The sequence below is a fragment of the Mercenaria mercenaria genome, chromosome 17 (genome assembly GCF_021730395.1).
Source record: "Mercenaria mercenaria strain notata chromosome 17, MADL_Memer_1, whole genome shotgun sequence".
In the NCBI taxonomy this organism is placed as follows: domain Eukaryota; kingdom Metazoa; phylum Mollusca; class Bivalvia; order Venerida; family Veneridae; genus Mercenaria; species Mercenaria mercenaria.
This window is the reverse complement of record NC_069377.1, coordinates 42917680-42935295: the sequence shown is the minus strand read 5'-3', so window position 1 is coordinate 42935295 and position 17616 is coordinate 42917680. Positions and strand designations below refer to the sequence as shown.

Genomic DNA, 17616 nt, shown 5'->3' with positions numbered 1-17616 from the left:
TAGTTTTGCATATACAGTCCGCCACACAAGAGTTGACTTGTTGTTCCATATCCATACTGTTGTCAAATAATGCACAAAGATTTCTCACACATTTTGTGAATGTTATCACAGTCACCGACTTTCACCGAGACGTCATCGATGTACTTGGGAGTTATGCTTTGATGTGAATATCAGCATTGAGCTTCAGCATGTTGCAATGCATCCATGAGACAATTTCAGCCAGACAACTATCAATGCGGCGCAAAGCCTCACTTCTAGACACAACTTCAATCAGCTTAAAGGACAGGTAAAATTGAGTCATTGGCGTAGAAATGATGAAGAAGTCCATGACGTCTGCATATGGCACCAAATGTACATGGTGTTCTTTGGACCAAGAACTGATCCCTGTATTTCGTCAACATAGGCTCCGACAACTTACCATCAACGCACACAGTTTGAAAGCGGCCACTAGATATGATGACATCCGTGAAAGTGCTTTCTGACTCCAAAATGATGTTCAAGTCGGCGTAAAAGTATTTGGTGTTCAGTTGTGTCGAAAGCTGCAGACAGATCGAGTAGCACAAGAACTGTTATAGAATTTTGGCCGAGAGATGTGAGAATGTCATTCTGTACCTTTATCAAAGCCGACTCAGTTGAATGAAACTTTTCCACTTTTTTCTATTTCTGTACGCAGACTGCAGTACCTCATGTTGCTTATTTTCACATACTAGTATACACTATTTTCATATTTGGTCCAAGACTTGGTTTCTTAAGCATAGGTCTTATCATCGCACTTTCAAACTCGTTTGGTGCATAACCTACTTCCGTACCGGAGCTGGTTTTGTGGCACAGGCGCTGAAGTGAATTGCGTAGTGGTCTTGTGACACATTACCAGTATTGTCACAAAAACCTGGATCGATGACCTCGACACCTCATATTATTCTGTTGTCGTCCCTGGTTATTACAGCATCTAATGTATGACCGCGGGCATGGGTTGGTCCATTCACATGTTGATGCCTACCACATGATTGAAGTACACTTTTAAATCTGACAGCATCTCGATCTGATGGAATATCGAGATGAAGATTCATCATGTCTCCCATAATGATGATGTCTTTATTAACTGTAGCATATCTACCCAGGAAAGTAGACCATTCTTCATCTAGAAACACACTAGTCTTTAAACCGTTTTGTTTTGTTGGTGATGGTCTATTTTTTACTGCCACTCGTGTAGAAAATCTATTTATACTCAAATTATAAAATAGAAAAAGTGGAAACCCCACGGGTCGCTCAAAACGACAAAAACGAAAATATTGCAGGCTCAGTTTGATTCAGCCTGTTCATGGACGGTTGTTGAAATGCTTGCTACCGTCCACGCCCTTCAGCCCCAGGTTGAGCAGAACTCAACATTTACACATGCTACAAGCCCAAAAATAATTTAGACACATCCGCAGATGTGTTCATACGGCGGTGCATATGGTGTTCAAATTGTTTAAAATCTTCATCACGACTAGATGTAACACGAAGTGTAAATGCAGATTTATGTATGAGAGCCACACCTCCTCCACGGCTGCCGCGACCGCTTCGGTAACCTAGTGATAGAACGCCCGCTTCGAGTACGGGGGTCGTGGATCATACCAAAGACGTGAAAAATGGTACTGGTAGCTTCCTCGCTTGGCGCTCAACATTAAAGGGGAGTGATAGGACTGGTCAGCCTGATTTAATCATGTCACTAGTCTACGGCGTGATATTCCAGTGAGGAAGCACTATGAAATAGGCATTGTGCTCACTGCTACAGGTACATTTTTACATCAATGTTTATGCTTTACAGCTGGCGTTTGCAATATGACTTCTTCTCGGCGATATATGACCATTTTGTGTCGATTCGCCGTAAAACCCAATTCTCTCACTCACTCATGATCACTCAGTCACTGCTACAAGCAGACATCGTCGTTTATATGACTATATAAATTGTTGAAAAAGACGTTAAACCCGAACACACACGCGCGCGCGCGCGCACACACACACGCACACACCACGGCTACCGATGCACCGTGCAACATTTAAATTGAATAACCATTCGGTACAAGCTCGCCAATACAAGGTAGTTATAAGCCAAGTCAGTGAGTTCTACCAAATTTATTTATTTATTTAGGTTTTACGGCGCACCAACACAGTATAGGTTACATGGCGCCAAACAGGACTACAAATTTTGGTTCCACATCTCATTTACATAGAAATAAAAACATGAGGTATGGAAGAGTTCTACCAAACCTACCAAATCAAAATCCTATATAAACTATATAATTACACAGGGAAATTGTTATGCTGCTGAATTTCAAGATTTTTGCTAGAAAAGATTTGTAAGATGTTTGTAAAATTTTCATTTTGTGGTTGAACTATGACCTCCTCATTGACCTATGATAATACAGTATTTAGGAGCATACAAGAACATGTAGGAGCAAAGTAATATCAGGTACTTAGAACACATGTATGATCTTTTATAGTGAGTTATCTTACCCAAATAATAACACAAACACTATTTTAACTGATAAACTCACTAAATCCACACAATATTTGTGATTTCAGGACACTCCACCCTTGAGTTCAAACCATGATATATAAAGTAACATAATAATTTGCCTGAAATGTGAGTTCGTAATAATCCTGTTCAAGGTCTGCGCTTAGACCAACAAGGTTACATTTAAGTAAGTTTTTGATGGCAATTACTGTATGGATCTCACATTTTGTAATTATTTTCGAATGTGTCAGCGCCGTTTGATCCCATCCGTCTTCAATCTCGGAACTTACTGTGATATACTAATATTACTTTTGATACCGGCGGTCGCATTGCCACCATCATCTGTCATATCATCACTGTCTATTTCCTATTCATATCTTCCTATTTTATCACTTTCTTTTGCATCGTTATCACTGACGTCATCATAATACGTCACTTATGCCTCCATCTGTTTTATCATCACGTATACTCTGATCACTTTCTATTTAATCATCATTACTGACATCACCGACACCTGTTTCTTCAAATTTGAGGCTGACGTCGCTCACTGCATAAAGCAGTTCATCATCACTAATTCTCAATCAGTACTGTCATCGAAATCACTCTCCTTTCTTAGCTCTTCTACTGCATTACACATCAAATTTACTTCATCATCGATAATCACACTGTTATTTGTTAGGTTGTTTTCTTCAACGGGTAAAGTAACACATTGATGAACAAACTCATCAACCCTTTCGTAATCACCATCTAAAAAATCACTATTTGCGTTACCATTGACAAAAACGTTTCATATTCACTGGTCAACGACATCTTCGCCGTTCACGTTATTGTCTTTTACTTGATAATTACCAGTGGAATTACTCAGGCTGTTATCGGTCTGCTGACGTCTTCACATGGCTCAAGATTAAAACTGCCTATTTATCTTTCTTGTTCTTGTTCATTTTCAATTATTTCTGTATAAAAAGAAATATTTCATCATCTGAACTGATAATTTCATAGTAACTAGATGTCACTTTTTTTTCTTTCGCATATAATGCTACACGACGAGCTTTCACAGCATCATAGTTGACTTAATATCAAATGTCTGCTCAGGTAACTACGACAAACAAACTTTGATTTACAATTTCTTTAATTATAAAGCCAATGTTTATTTTCAAAATATTTCCCCATAATATGTCTCTTAAATTTCGTCTGTATTTATATTCCTTTGACAATATGTCACATTTATATAATGCAATAATTTGAATTTCTAACTTTTCGAATTAGTTAAATTATCTTCATAAATTAACAATGTTAACTGTTCAATTCATAATCGAACAATGACCAACATATTTAATACTATGCTGATCACGCCTTAATTCTTATACATAAAGTTTGCTCAGTACGGCAGTGGTGAGAACGTGGAAAACAAGACCATAACTTGTCTTCATTATTTGCTTCGCACCCAAGTTTGCGTTAACGCGGAAATATACAACGTTATCATATATAATGCTATGGTAGAAAATCTTTTTCGCCGGAAGCTGTAAGTTAATTGTACACTTTAAAAGCAAATTTATGTATTTCAGCTACATAACTACACATTTTGAAATATCTTATATAATTGTTAACTTAATTGTGTCAAGGTCGCATCATTATAACAAAATACACTTAACATGTCGTTTTAATTTTTATTTTGCATGAACTGCCGCCAGATGTTAAGTTCGTGACACTTGCGATTCTTCAAAACATCAGTTGACTTATTTCCTTCAATTGTTTGATCAGTGTCTTTACTCTGAATAATAATACAAACAATAATTTAGAAAATGATCATTAAATCCAAACAATATTCGAGTTTTCGCGACAAATATAGCAGACGGATCAAAAATCCAAGAAACAGTACATTTTAATCATATGCAAAATACGAAATGGGTAGGGGGTAGATAAAACGGCGGGGTTGTTAAGCAAAATGGAAAGAAAAACCAAGGGAAAGCCCCGTCTGCCTACACAGCAAACCACAGCAGCGCAAATACGCTGTTAAAGGGCCATTTCGGCTTTCATATAAAGTATGATTTAGTATATTCCATACTGCAATAATAACATAACAGAAGTTAGGCCATGAAAAACAAATGCGTTTGGTTTTCTTATGTGTATGTAGCATTCTTTATACAAATTGTAACAGCAAGAACCGTAACTGCAGTTAATTGCAGATTATTCTGCTCTTAGATTTCGTGACTTTTCAATCATAGGAAAACTGTGTATAAATATTGAAAACAGTGTATAAATATGTAATTCGTATGGGTCAGTAGTAAACCAGCAAAATTGATATCGAAACAGCGACCGAATGAGCAATCCACTTTGTCCATACTTAAGATATGAAATCCATGCACGGATTTCAAAACAATATTTTGGACGTTCATAAATCATTCACTTAATCATTTTAACGGTGTGTTGCAGCATTTTACCTATGCATAGTGTGCATGAGTATATGCTACTTATTTCGCCAGAGACGTTGCTAACAAAGGTGTTATCTTACCTGTGTTGTTTTAACTTGACGCACCAAGAGTACATTCAACACCAAAGCATTTTCATCAAACCAATACCATTTGATTGATCTGCCTTCCTTGCGTGTGATGATTGGTGTTGCAATACTTCCAGTTATCATAGGTTGTCACCATTTCTTTACAAAACGGAAGTAAAAAAATAGTGTGTGAAACGATATTGAGATAAAGAGGAAAAACTTCTTTTTCAAATGCTGACATAAATGATTCACAATAGTAATTTAATGATACTTTCATTTACAATCGGAAGTTTTTCCTGTTGTTACTGAGGAAGTGTCCTCTGAATGTGAAAGACTTTTTCTCTAATAAATGGACAGTCATTTTGAACAGTGATATTCCATTTGTTCTGAAACATTAAGAAAAGTCATTTATTCTGTATATAAATGGGTACATTATTGATCAACTGACTTTTTGTGCTATGTTTTATTTTTTCTGTAGAAAGAGAACTTTACCTAAGTTCATTCGTGTCGATCATTGTCATAACTGACAAACATGACCGATAGAGCAATATTTAAATCACAAAGTATTGATAATATAATTCCCATTACCTTCCATATACTGTATTCCCTTCCAACATGTTAAGTTATCATAAAACCAAGTTTGAATTATTGAAGACCAAACTTTTACTTGTACCCTTGTGACCACACTAAATTAAGATTGTAGTAAACCAGTTTATTCTACCCGTAAAATTCTTATGCACGGCAGTTTGTGCAATGTTTGGTTAAAAGTTATTGATTAGGAACTATTCACGTAATTTTTTTATGTATAATATAGATGCATATTTTGATACATTTTTTTTCAAAGAAAACGGTCATATAAAGAGTAAAATCAAACGACACAATTGCAGTGAAATACTATTACTTATAATTGTCGGCATAATCGCTATACTGTGTATACGTGTCAGTAATGCTTTTTCCTAAAACTAATAGCGATTTTCTGGTACTAAGAGCAAGGTCTGTAAAAGGTCGGAAATGACATTTGAACGTACAATGTATATAATGGTTGCATTGTCTGTGTAAAACATGCGCATATTGCTTGCTTTTGGCAATGGCTCTAAACATTACCGATCTAATACACATCAATTTAAATATAAATAATGATATGATGGTGATATTGTAACAGTTAACATCGAAGGCCACTCCTAGTTCTTGGGCCCACCCGTCCGCTTAGAACAGATCTAGGAATCGTAGGGTAATGAGTTTGATTCTAAATTTAGGCGTACGTTAATCTAGGACGATTTGTCTTCCGCATGAAACTGACTGTTTCTTGTAGCTTAAAGGTAAGTATTGGTAAAAACTCATTGAAAGTGGCCTGGTTATCTGTCTAAAAATTAATAAAAACGGCATTTAACCCAAATAAGAAACTTGGTAATTGCTTGTATTTTCAAAACTATATTTCCGACTGTTCTATAGTGATTTAATATCATAATGATTACGTAATATAAACTCCGAAAACGTGTATTTTGATATGTATTTAATAAGTCTCAAACTAATTCAAGAATCACTGTATCAGCTCAGTCTTGACCATAAACTGTTTCATATTTACTTATAATGACATTGGTATCTATTTCACATATTTAGGTAAATTGACAAATTGGAAACAGAGAATAACCTTTATTTTTATATGGATATTGGAATGAATAGACGACGATTTCTAATGAACCTAAGAGGTCTTATGGTATATAACGGCATTATATAGCAAATTTTAGGTTTACTTTAGTTAGACAGTGGCAGTTTTAAAGGGAAAGGCAATGTTGTTCTCATGTTATATCCACCTGCTAGGATTTCTTAAATCATTTAAAGAAGTGAAAGAATTTTCAAAATTTGCTTAAAAACGAGAAAGTTATAAGCATTTAAATATTTGATCAGAATGGCGGCCATTTTGTTTCCATGGCAACAAGAAACAAAATGGCGGATTTGTGAAGTTTTAGATACATATTTGAAGTGTATTTACTTATTTCTGTAAAATAATTTCTCTACTTTTTCCAGCTAAAATAAAGGAAATTACTATGTTTTACACCTCACACTCACATATGAAATTAATCAATTTAAAGGTAATTTGCTATATAAAGAATTCAGCAGTGTGTAAATGACACACTAAAATGGCTGCCTCCATGATAAGCCGTTTTCCTAAATTACAAACTGCCATATCTTTTACAATAGTGGTCCGAATTAAAAAAATTCTTTCAGCGTTATGAAAGGCTTGATGATGGCTTTCATATCAAATTAACTTATTTCCAGGCATTCCTTGCCCTTTTAAAACTGTCTTTTGATTCCATGTTTATTACACCTCTTCTTTCTGGTCTGTATCCATACATTTTTATCTGAACAAATGTGAGTCTCGAACACCAGTCAGATATACACTACACTCGTAGTTACATTAAACTTGTTGTTTAATGGAGTAGCAATCATAATAATTCAACCCTTATTTTATCAGCTGGCTGTTTTTCGTGAAATCATATGTGAGAGTGAAATCCATATTAAGATATACACAGCGTCGTTTTTCTATACATTTCAGCTCTATAAAACAAAGAACGTCCGTTATTATATAATATTTTATCACATTAAAATATGCGCAGACGGAACATACTATATTTTTTATGTGATTCTAGGATACCAACGTGTGTTAGTAATTCGTTTTTCTACCGGACCCTTTTTAGCTCACCTGGGCCAAAGGCTCATGGTGAGCTTTTGTGACCGCTCAATGTACGTCGCCCGTCGTGCATCGTCCGTCCGTCAACAATTTCTAAAAAAATCTTCTTGAAAACCACTGGGCAGAATTACACCAAACTTTGCAGGAATGATTCTTGGGTGGTCCCCTTTCAAAATTGTTCAAAGAATTGAATTCTATTCAGAACACTGGTTGCCATGGCAACCGAAAGGAAAAAACTTTAAAAATCTTTTTCAAAACCGCAAGTCCTAGATATTTGGCATGTGACATCATCTAACGGTCCTCTATAAAAATTGTTCAAATTGCGCCCCTGGGGTGAAAAAAAAGCCCCGGCCCGGGGGTCCCAAGTTTTGCAAAGACTTATATAGGAAAAAACTTTAAAAATTTTCTTGTCTAAAACCACAAGACCTAGGCCTTTGACATTTAGTATGTAGCATTGCCTTGTGGTCCTCTACCAAAGGTTTTCAAATTATTACCCTGGGGTGAAAAGAATCCCAGCCCGTGGGGGTGGGTGTGGGGTTGGTTTCAACTTTTACATAGACAATATATAGGAAATTTAAAAAAAATCGTATTGTCTGAAACTGCAAGGCATAGGCTTTTGATATTTGGTATGTTGCATTGCCTTGTGGTCCTCTACCAAAATTGCTCAAAATATTATCCTGGGGTGAAAAGAGGCCCTGCCCCCGGGGTGGGAGGGGGGTCTCAAGTTTTATATAGACTTACATAGGAAAAATCTTTAAAAATCTCTTTGCTTGAAACTGCAAGGCATAGGCTTTTGATATTTGGTATGTTGCCTTGCCTAATGTTCCTCTACCAAACTTGTTCAGGTTATGCCCATGGGATGAAAGGAGGCCCTGCCCTTGGGGTCCCAAGTTTAACATAGAGCAAAGTTCAAGGCCTAGGCCTGTGATATTTGGTGTGTAGTATTGCCTAGTGGATCTCTTACAAGATGGTTCAAATTATACCCCTGGGGTGAAAAGAGGCCACGCCCTGGGGGTCACTTGTTATATGAGTTATACAGGAAAAAAGACCTAACAATTATTAGATCATAGTTCCTAGACTTTTAAATTATAACTACCTGATGACCCCAAGTGATTAGGGTCACCTGACTATGACCTTGACCTACTGACCTACTTTCTTGTTTTTTAAGATACAACCTTGAAATTTGGATGACATGTACAGTTTAGCACACATCTTTACATTGACTTTCAGTGATCATGAATGTGACCTACTGGCCCCATGTGGTTCTGGGACGATCTATATATGAAAAGAATTCGAACCACTGCCTAACCCTTGCATGATCGTAAGAGACGACTAATAGGGTCTTAACACTTGGTTTTGCTGTAACTCTGTGATTCCAGCAGGTATGCAAATTTTGATTCCATACCAGGTCATCATGTTTTTATTTCGATGTAAATGAGATGTGAAACCAAAATGTGTAGTCCTGTTTGGCGCCATATAACCTAAACTGTTAATGTAAATTCAGTTGTTAGAAATTGCCGGTTCAGTTTAGTTGATAATTAGATTTGTTGTTTCAGGATATTTGAAAGTCATGTGCTTGCCGGTATCATTTACTTTAGCCTCGTTATGCCACAAAAACTATTTATTCAGTTATATAGTTCAAGTTATGTGATATTGCGTTGAGGAATTTATCTCCATACAAATGAATATAATTTGGTTTGTTACTAGGTTAATCGCTTATCTGTTATGCTTTATCATAACGATTTTGTAATGAAGTCAGTAAGTGGTCACTTGGAATCTCGGGTAATCATGTTCATCATTTGTCTGTTGAATAGAATAGTGTACAAAGTAATTACTGTTAGGTAATTGACGATTATATCTATCAACTCTTTATACACTGTCTCGTCGCGTCCTTATTTGAAGGGCAAAGAAATGTTGTCACCTAATCAATAGTGGTTAGTTTGGTCTTCCCTCATTACAACATATTCATCAGAAAATGACCATATGCGAATATTATACATAGACACTTAGGAAAACTTAACAAGTAATTAACACCAACACTATATTTCTGCTTTAAAAGGTCCTTATATGCATATTTGTGTTAATCAAATGGAACATTCGGCAATGACATTAACTTCTCACGAAGACTCAATAAAAAAAACTACAATACTAATCTAATTCTCTTTGCATACTGCTGATCATATTCTTACATCAGGACCATTCGATTTTTAAAATTATAGAAAAAGTTGAAACTCCGCAGGTAGCCCAACTAGATTAAAATAACCCGTTCATGGATAGTAGTGGAAATGCATTCTACCGTTTACGCCTTCTAGCCAAGGGTTGCGCGTGTTTCAAGTACCAAAACCAGTTTAGAGATAGCCAAGGCTGCGTATTGCCCCTAATCAAAATAATGAACTTGCTTTAAACGACAAATCAAATGGCAGAGCTGCATTTTCAAGTAATATAAAATTGGCAACATATGGCAGATTTGATATGTATCTTTATGGACATTATCAGACAAAATGTGCACGAAGTCATAATTGATGTCAATTTCCTTATTCATATTTCAATTGATACTGAAAGTTCCATTTCTCGTTAACTTTAACGTAATGAAGATAGGACATGATTTGTGATTCCATATTCCTAAACAAACGATTGTACAAAGATAGCTGCATATGTTTCTCTGACTAGCAATGTCCTCTCAATTTCAGATAATGTAACAATCAGGTCATGCATTCAGTTTTACTTCATACACTGTTTCGTATTAGTCCGTACTAGCGGGCTTGGGGGTATTTTTATTGAATCACATGGTCATTTTATTAAATATTTGTTTTGATCATGTTTATGCTTCTCACTCTTAATATCAGAAAACCGCAATTAGTTTTAGGAAATAGATATTACTGAAACGGATATATATTATAGCGATTATGCCGACAATTATAAGGAAGCAATATTATTTCACTGAAATTGTGTCGTTTGATTTTACGCTTTAAATTACTGGTTCATAGAACAAAATGTTGTATCAAAATATGCATCTATATTATACATATACAAATAAACGACTAATGTTTGTGCGATTCATCATTTGCTAGTTCCTGATTAATAACTTTCAACCAAACATTACTCAAACGCCTATCTTCCCTGCATAAGCTGCCCCTTGCCGGCGGGGAGGGGGGAGGGGGTAGAAAATGCCGGCTGTATGTCCACGCAGAGGGGTACGACTCCCCCGAAAGTAGACGCACGTTGGCCGTGGGTGGCGGCCCGTAAGCCGGAGATGAGGGTCCTGGATGTTGAGGTGCCCCATAGCACCCCCGGGAGGTGATGTTTGCTTGTTCACATGTGTGCATCCCCTTTTCGAGGTGTGGGTGCCAACACACATTTTTGGCCTCTAATTCAGTCCAGCCGTTTTTGGCGGTCGTATTGGCCCGATACGATCAGTCGGCTAGTCATGCCAAGCCCTAGGAAATTTCACTTTAATTACCCTTACATCTTCTTATTCGTCATATTAAATTGCATCTATGTTTTCAGTTTTCCATTGCACAATTATTTATCTTTTTTGGCAAATTAACGTCACACAAAATCAAATGTACTTTCCATCTAACGTCATAATTTACTGCGTTCAGCAGACTTTATAGTACGTTCACACAAAATTATTGAACACGAAAGTCTGAAACAAACCCTGATATATTCAAGTCCAAATATAATGAAATCAAGTCAACTTACAAGGACTATTTTGCAGTTTACACAGACGGTCCAAAAGATTAATCAAAGGTTGGGTGTGCTGTTGTCAGCCACCTTCATCAATCAGAATTACATTTGCCAAATAATGCAACATTTTCAGCCGAGGCAAAAGCTATTGATTTAGCCCTAAATTTCATATCAAAATATAGTGAAGAAAAATGTATTATCTTTTCTGAATCGCTTTCTGTTTTTACAGTCAATTCATAACCGAAATACGAAAAATCCTTTCACTCAAAATATTCTTCTCAGGGTTCATGAACTATCTTTAAAAAAGTCTATCATATTTTGTTGGATTCTCAGTCATGTTGGTATTCATTGTATACCGATTTTAGGCCAGATATAAACAAATACATTTTATCTTCTAAAAGACAATCGTTATGGAACTATGCTTCATTCAATAAACTTCATGATATTAAACCTACTCTAGGGGAATGGCACCAAAGGAACAGAACTGTTCGCAGGGAGGAAGATGTTCTTTCTCGTTGTCGAATATGTCATACCCGTTTGACTCATTCTTATCTTGGAAGAAAGATCAACCCGAATGTGTACCATGTCATACACCGCTAACTAAAAAACATGTTTTAATCGACTGTGTGGACTTTGCTCCACAACGCAGTACATATTATGACGTTCAATCTTTGAAAGAGTTATTTGAAAAAGATTCAGTCGGAAATATTTTATCTTTTTTAATACAGATAGGAATTTATCAAAAAATCTGAACATTTCATATTTTTATTCACATCTTTTGCAATATTATTATGTTTGCAGCTGGTATTTTAACACATACGTATATACATTTTTACATATATGATTTTAGATATGCTTTACATTTTTACATAAATGATTTTAGGTATGCTTTACAATTGGCGTTTTCAATATAACTTCTTCTCGGCGATATATGAGCATTTTGTGTCGAATTGCCGTAAAACCAAACTCACTCACTCACTCACTCCCTGCATAAGTATTGTGCGACTAGGATGTTTGTTTTATTAAAATCTTAATATAGTGTCGTCACAACAGTAGAAGTAGTGTTTGGTGACTATACATATTTCGTTAAATATATAATCTTGGTCTGATAACCTAACATGTTGCAAGGGAATGAAGAATATGGAAAGTAATGGAAATTATATTATCAGTACTTTTGTCATTTAGATTTATTGCTGTATCGGTCATGGTTGTCACTTATGACAATGATCGACACGAATGAACCTGCGTTTAATTCACTTTCTGTATAGCACATAAACAAGTTGATCAATGATGTAACTATTTATATACAGACAAGATGACTATTCCTAGGGGTGCATCAGGACAAATGGAATATCACTGTTTGATAATGACAAAGGAACATATATCTAAGCCTTTCACTTTCAGAGACTTTCTCGGCCACAACAGGTAAAACGTCCGATTGTAAATGAAAACACCATAGCGTTAATCCTGTGAATCATTTATGCCAGCATTTGAAAAGAAATGTTTTCCTGTACTGCTGGTGCGTCAAGGTAACACAATATATGTCAGATTACAACATCTGCAACGTTTCTGGCAAAATAAGTAGCATATACTGATGCACATAATGCATATGTCAAATGCTGAAATAAACCTTAAGATGATTTAGAAATGATTCATGACCGTCCGAAATATTGTTTTAACTTCTTAGTCGTGAACCAGTGCAATAATGTAATAATTATATGGATTTCATATCATCAGTATGAACTAAGTGGATTGCTCATTCGGTCGCTGATGGATTTGCTAAACCATTAATGACCCATACGAATTTACATTTTAACACTGTTTTCAATATTTTTACATAGATTTACAGTCACTGAAAAGTCACGAAAAATTGAAGCAGAATAATCTGCAATTTACTCACCTGACCTGATTGCAGCAAAGGTTGTTGTTGTTACAATTTATATAAGGCATGCTACATCAACATATAAAAGCCAAACGAAAAGAGCCAGTTAAACTTGCAGGAGCTCCATCGCCTTCTTCAGAAAGTTCTTTTTGTTAGAATTACTTCATCACAGTGGGGCAGGGAATGAGCCTCAGAATCTACCAGATGAAGCAATTTTAAATCCCAGTTATAGCGAAATATTATCGCGGTCCTAACAATCCAGACACAAGGCCAGACCCAAGATACAGTTATAATATAAGTTGTGAGAATTTTCTCTACAATCGATCATTATAATTGCAAACGAATTTAATTTGAGCTATAAATGAACAATATGAACAGTCTACTATTTTATTGCTAGAGAGTAAACCTGGCTGTAATCAAAACGATTTACCGTTGATACGTAACAGATGGGTTTACTCAATGATTCAAGGAGTGGCTGTAGGATTTTTATGAATTTGTTTTAGATATCTTCAAAATGTCAATTTTACGTATTTATAGATAAAACCAAATGTTTTTCGTCAATTACCAAATTTTGACCCATATCATTTTTGCAATACAAATTTTGTCATGAAAATTTACGATATGATTACAAAAAAATAGTTTTATGCTGTGATGTCTTGAAAGTTTGTACCGTCTATCATAAAATTCAGATTTTTTTATTTTTTGCATTTTTTTGTCCAGATATAGATGAAGTTTACAATGAAATATATCCATTCAAATCCGTTTTTGATGACAAACTCAAAACTAATCAAGCTATTTTTGAAATTTCAAAACATCAGAGCTCAGTTAAATAAGTTATGATATACTAAGGTTAAGTGGAAAACCAAAGGGCACTCAATACGACATAAATTAAAATGTTGCATTCTCCATTTGACTGAGCCTTTTTATGGGCAATAGTGGAAATAAACAACGTGAATTGAATTGTCAGTTTGTTAAAGAAAAAATTAGGAAAACCTTGTTACAGAAAAGTGAGTGAGTGAGTTGGGTTTTACGGCGAATCGACACAAAATGGTCATATATCGCCGAGAAGAAGTCATATCGCAAACGCCAGCTGTAAAGCATTAACACTGATGTAAAAATGTAAAGCATACCTAAAAACATCCATGTAAAAATGTAAAGAACACTATGAATTATGTAAAACATATCTAAAAACATCCATGTAAAAATGTAAAGCATATCTAAAATCAGTTATATAAAAAAGTATATACGTGTGTGTTAAAATATCAGCTGCAAACATAATAATATTGCAAGATGTAAATGAAAATATGAAATGTTAGATTGTTTGATATATTCCTATCTGCTTTAAAAACGATAAAATATTTCCGACTGAAACGTTTTCAAATTACTCTTTCAAAGATTGAACGTCATAGTATGTACTGCGTTGTGAAGCAAAGTCCACACATTCGATTAAAATATGTTTAATAGTTAGCGGTGTTTGACACGGTACACTTTCGGGTGTGGCTAGAGGGCGTGGACGGAAGCATGCATTTTAACTACCGTCCATGAACAGGCTCAATCAAACCGAGCCTGCAACATTTTCGTTTTTGTTGTGTTGAGCGCCCTGTGGAATTTCCACTTTTTCTATTTGATCTCCGTTATTCAAAAGATAAGAATGAGTCAAACGGGTATGACCTATTCGACAGCGAGAAAGAATAACTTCCTCCCTGCGAACAGATCTGTTCCCTTGGTGCCATTCCCATAGAGTAGGTTTAATATCATGAAGTTTATTGAATGAAGCCTTGTTCCATGACGATTGCCATTTAGATAAAACGTATTTGTTTACATTGGGCCTAAAATCGGTAGGTGGTAATTTCAAATTAGATTGTGATAATAAAAGGGATTTCTTTGCTGCAATATCAGCATCCTCGTTTCCATGAATACCAACATGACTGGGAATCCAACAAAATATGATAGACTTTTTTAAAGAGAGTTTATGAAACCTGAGAAGAATATTTTGAATGAATGGATTTTCCATATTTCGGTTATGAACATGATGAATTGACTGTAAAACAGAAAGCGAGTCGGAAAAGATAATAAATTTTTCTTCACTATGTTTTATATAAAATTTAGAGCTAAATCAATAGATTTGGCCTCGGCTGAAACAGAAAAGGTTAGTCAGTAGAAGTAATGTAGAAATAGATACAGGCTTTTCATTTTAACTTTTGTGGTTAAACTAATTCCAACATAAACTTTTTGTTGTGGAATAAGTAGTATGTAAGGAAATGTAACACAGACAAAAGAGCATTTGTTACGTCAAAGTTTAACAAATGCTTGTCATAGTATGTAAAGGTAACAGAAAAACAAACCAGCAACTATTATCAATAACAGAATTTTATTTATAAAAGTAACAATTCAAATACCTTTAAAATGTCAAATAGCCGTAAAATCTAATCTTGTGTCCTAAAATAGCCCAAGTACTGTCCTGGTCAAATCTAAAACCAATCAGTGATAAATCCAAATTATTCACAAATCCAAAATGAATTTTGTATGTCCAAAGAATATAAATCCTCTCTTCAAAGATATTTAAATCCACAAATTTAATGTAAATCCTTCAATTGTTAAATATCCAAACTGGTAGTATTTTGCTATTTAGAAATACAGTAAGTTTTTAGTACGTTATTACTTTAGGTTCTACCATATCCTCAGACAGCTTGCTATTTAAAGTATCAAGAAAAGTTCTAGAACTTTCAAGTATAACCAAGAATAAAAAGAAGGTTCTGGAAAAACCAAGAACAATCCATACTTTTTAAAAATAATCGCCACACCCTGTTTATCCGTATTGTGGTAGAACATTCTGCAACACCATAGAATATAAACAACTTATTGATATGTCTCAAAACTAGGTCAGTATTGTGGTAGAACATTCTGGAACACATAGAATATTAACAATTAACTGACCTAATGTCTCAAAACTCAGGCTTGAATCTGTATTTGTTATGCCTGGTCTAACTTTTGTTGCGTAATTATTGGAGTATAGAATATGCTAAATTATACTTTATGTGAAAGCCAAAACGGTGTGTTTGCGCTGCTGTGTTTTCAGTGTAGGGAGACTGCTGCGGTTTGCAGTGCAGGAAGACTTCGGTTGTAGAGTGTGCCTTTCCCTTGTAAATATTCATCCTTGCTTTTTTTCACTTTCCCCAACACCCCCACCGTTTTATCTACACCTGACTAATTTTGTATGTTGCCTATAATTAAAATGTATTTGTTGAATTTTTGAAGCAACTCGTCTGCTATATTTTACTGTTACAGTTTCCTTTGTTGTGGGCTTACTTTGCGATGCATGGTTCTGTGGCTGTGTTTAGTGTGGTCTGTGCTTCCGAGATGTCTACCCATATCTTTTATTTTCGAGGAGGTAATACATGCTTTTCAGATAATATCATATGAATTGCCGTACCGTCTTATTGACAACACGGCCTAACGCAGTTTCAGTTATCAAAAGACGTTGCTAAAAGGCGAATTTTGACACGCTTTTATACCCTCTAGGCCAGGTATATTATTGTTAGTTTTGTTTACAGAATAATACATTGAAATCAAAAGGCAAGATCAAAGTGGAAACAGATTAATTAAAACTGATGAGTAATAAACATGAAGAACAGAACTGTAGGAATAATACCATATATATGAAAGCCAAAACGGCCCTTTACCAGAACCAATTTTTAAGGATATCATTCCATTTTATGTTGCCTTATAATGTTTATTATTTTATATAATGAACCTGTTGAACCTCATTTAATTGATAAAACTCAGTAGAGAGGTAATTTCTATCTAAACTGAATTCTTTTACATGACCCGTTCCATTAAACCTGTCGATTATGCAATTACCACTATAACCAAATAGAAAATTTGTAAAACTGAACAAACATGGATATATACGAGAACAAAATCGAAAGTTTAACAGAAGGCTTTCAATAGTTATGAAACTAGGTGAATTTACTTTTTTATCACGAAGATCAAAGTAGGTTAATTATTCTATGTGGATTACAATTTCAGGGGATATGCATAAAATATCAGACTTTATGAATAACAAGAGCTGTCCGTAAGACAGCCAAGCTCGACTATTCGAAATATTGTCCCAGAAGCAGGAAAATATTACCCAAAAAGGTTAAATATCAAAAGAGTTTTAAGTTCAAAAGGGGGAATAATTTGACCAAAATGCATATCAGTTATGGGACTTGCTGCTATCAACTAGTTTTATAACCCCGAAGGCACATGTGAAGTTCCAATTCAATATCTGCATTAGTTTTGGAGATAGAAACTTGCATGTAAAACTTTAACCAGAATTTTTAAAGTCCAAAAGGGGGCATAATTTGCCCAAAATA

The 17616-nt window shown here is 35.1% G+C and overlaps 1 long non-coding RNA gene across 1 annotated transcript; it reads right to left on the bottom strand.

The window, feature by feature from the left end:
- Positions 1-2113: 2113 nt before the first annotated feature.
- Positions 2114-15913, bottom strand: LOC123537055 (uncharacterized). Its single transcript, XR_006683455.2, has 3 exons — positions 15658-15913; positions 5013-5156; positions 2114-3453 (listed from the first exon to the last, which is right to left on the bottom strand). It is a non-coding gene; the product is annotated as an uncharacterized LOC123537055 (long non-coding RNA).
- Between the last annotated feature and the right edge of the window lie 1703 nt (positions 15914-17616).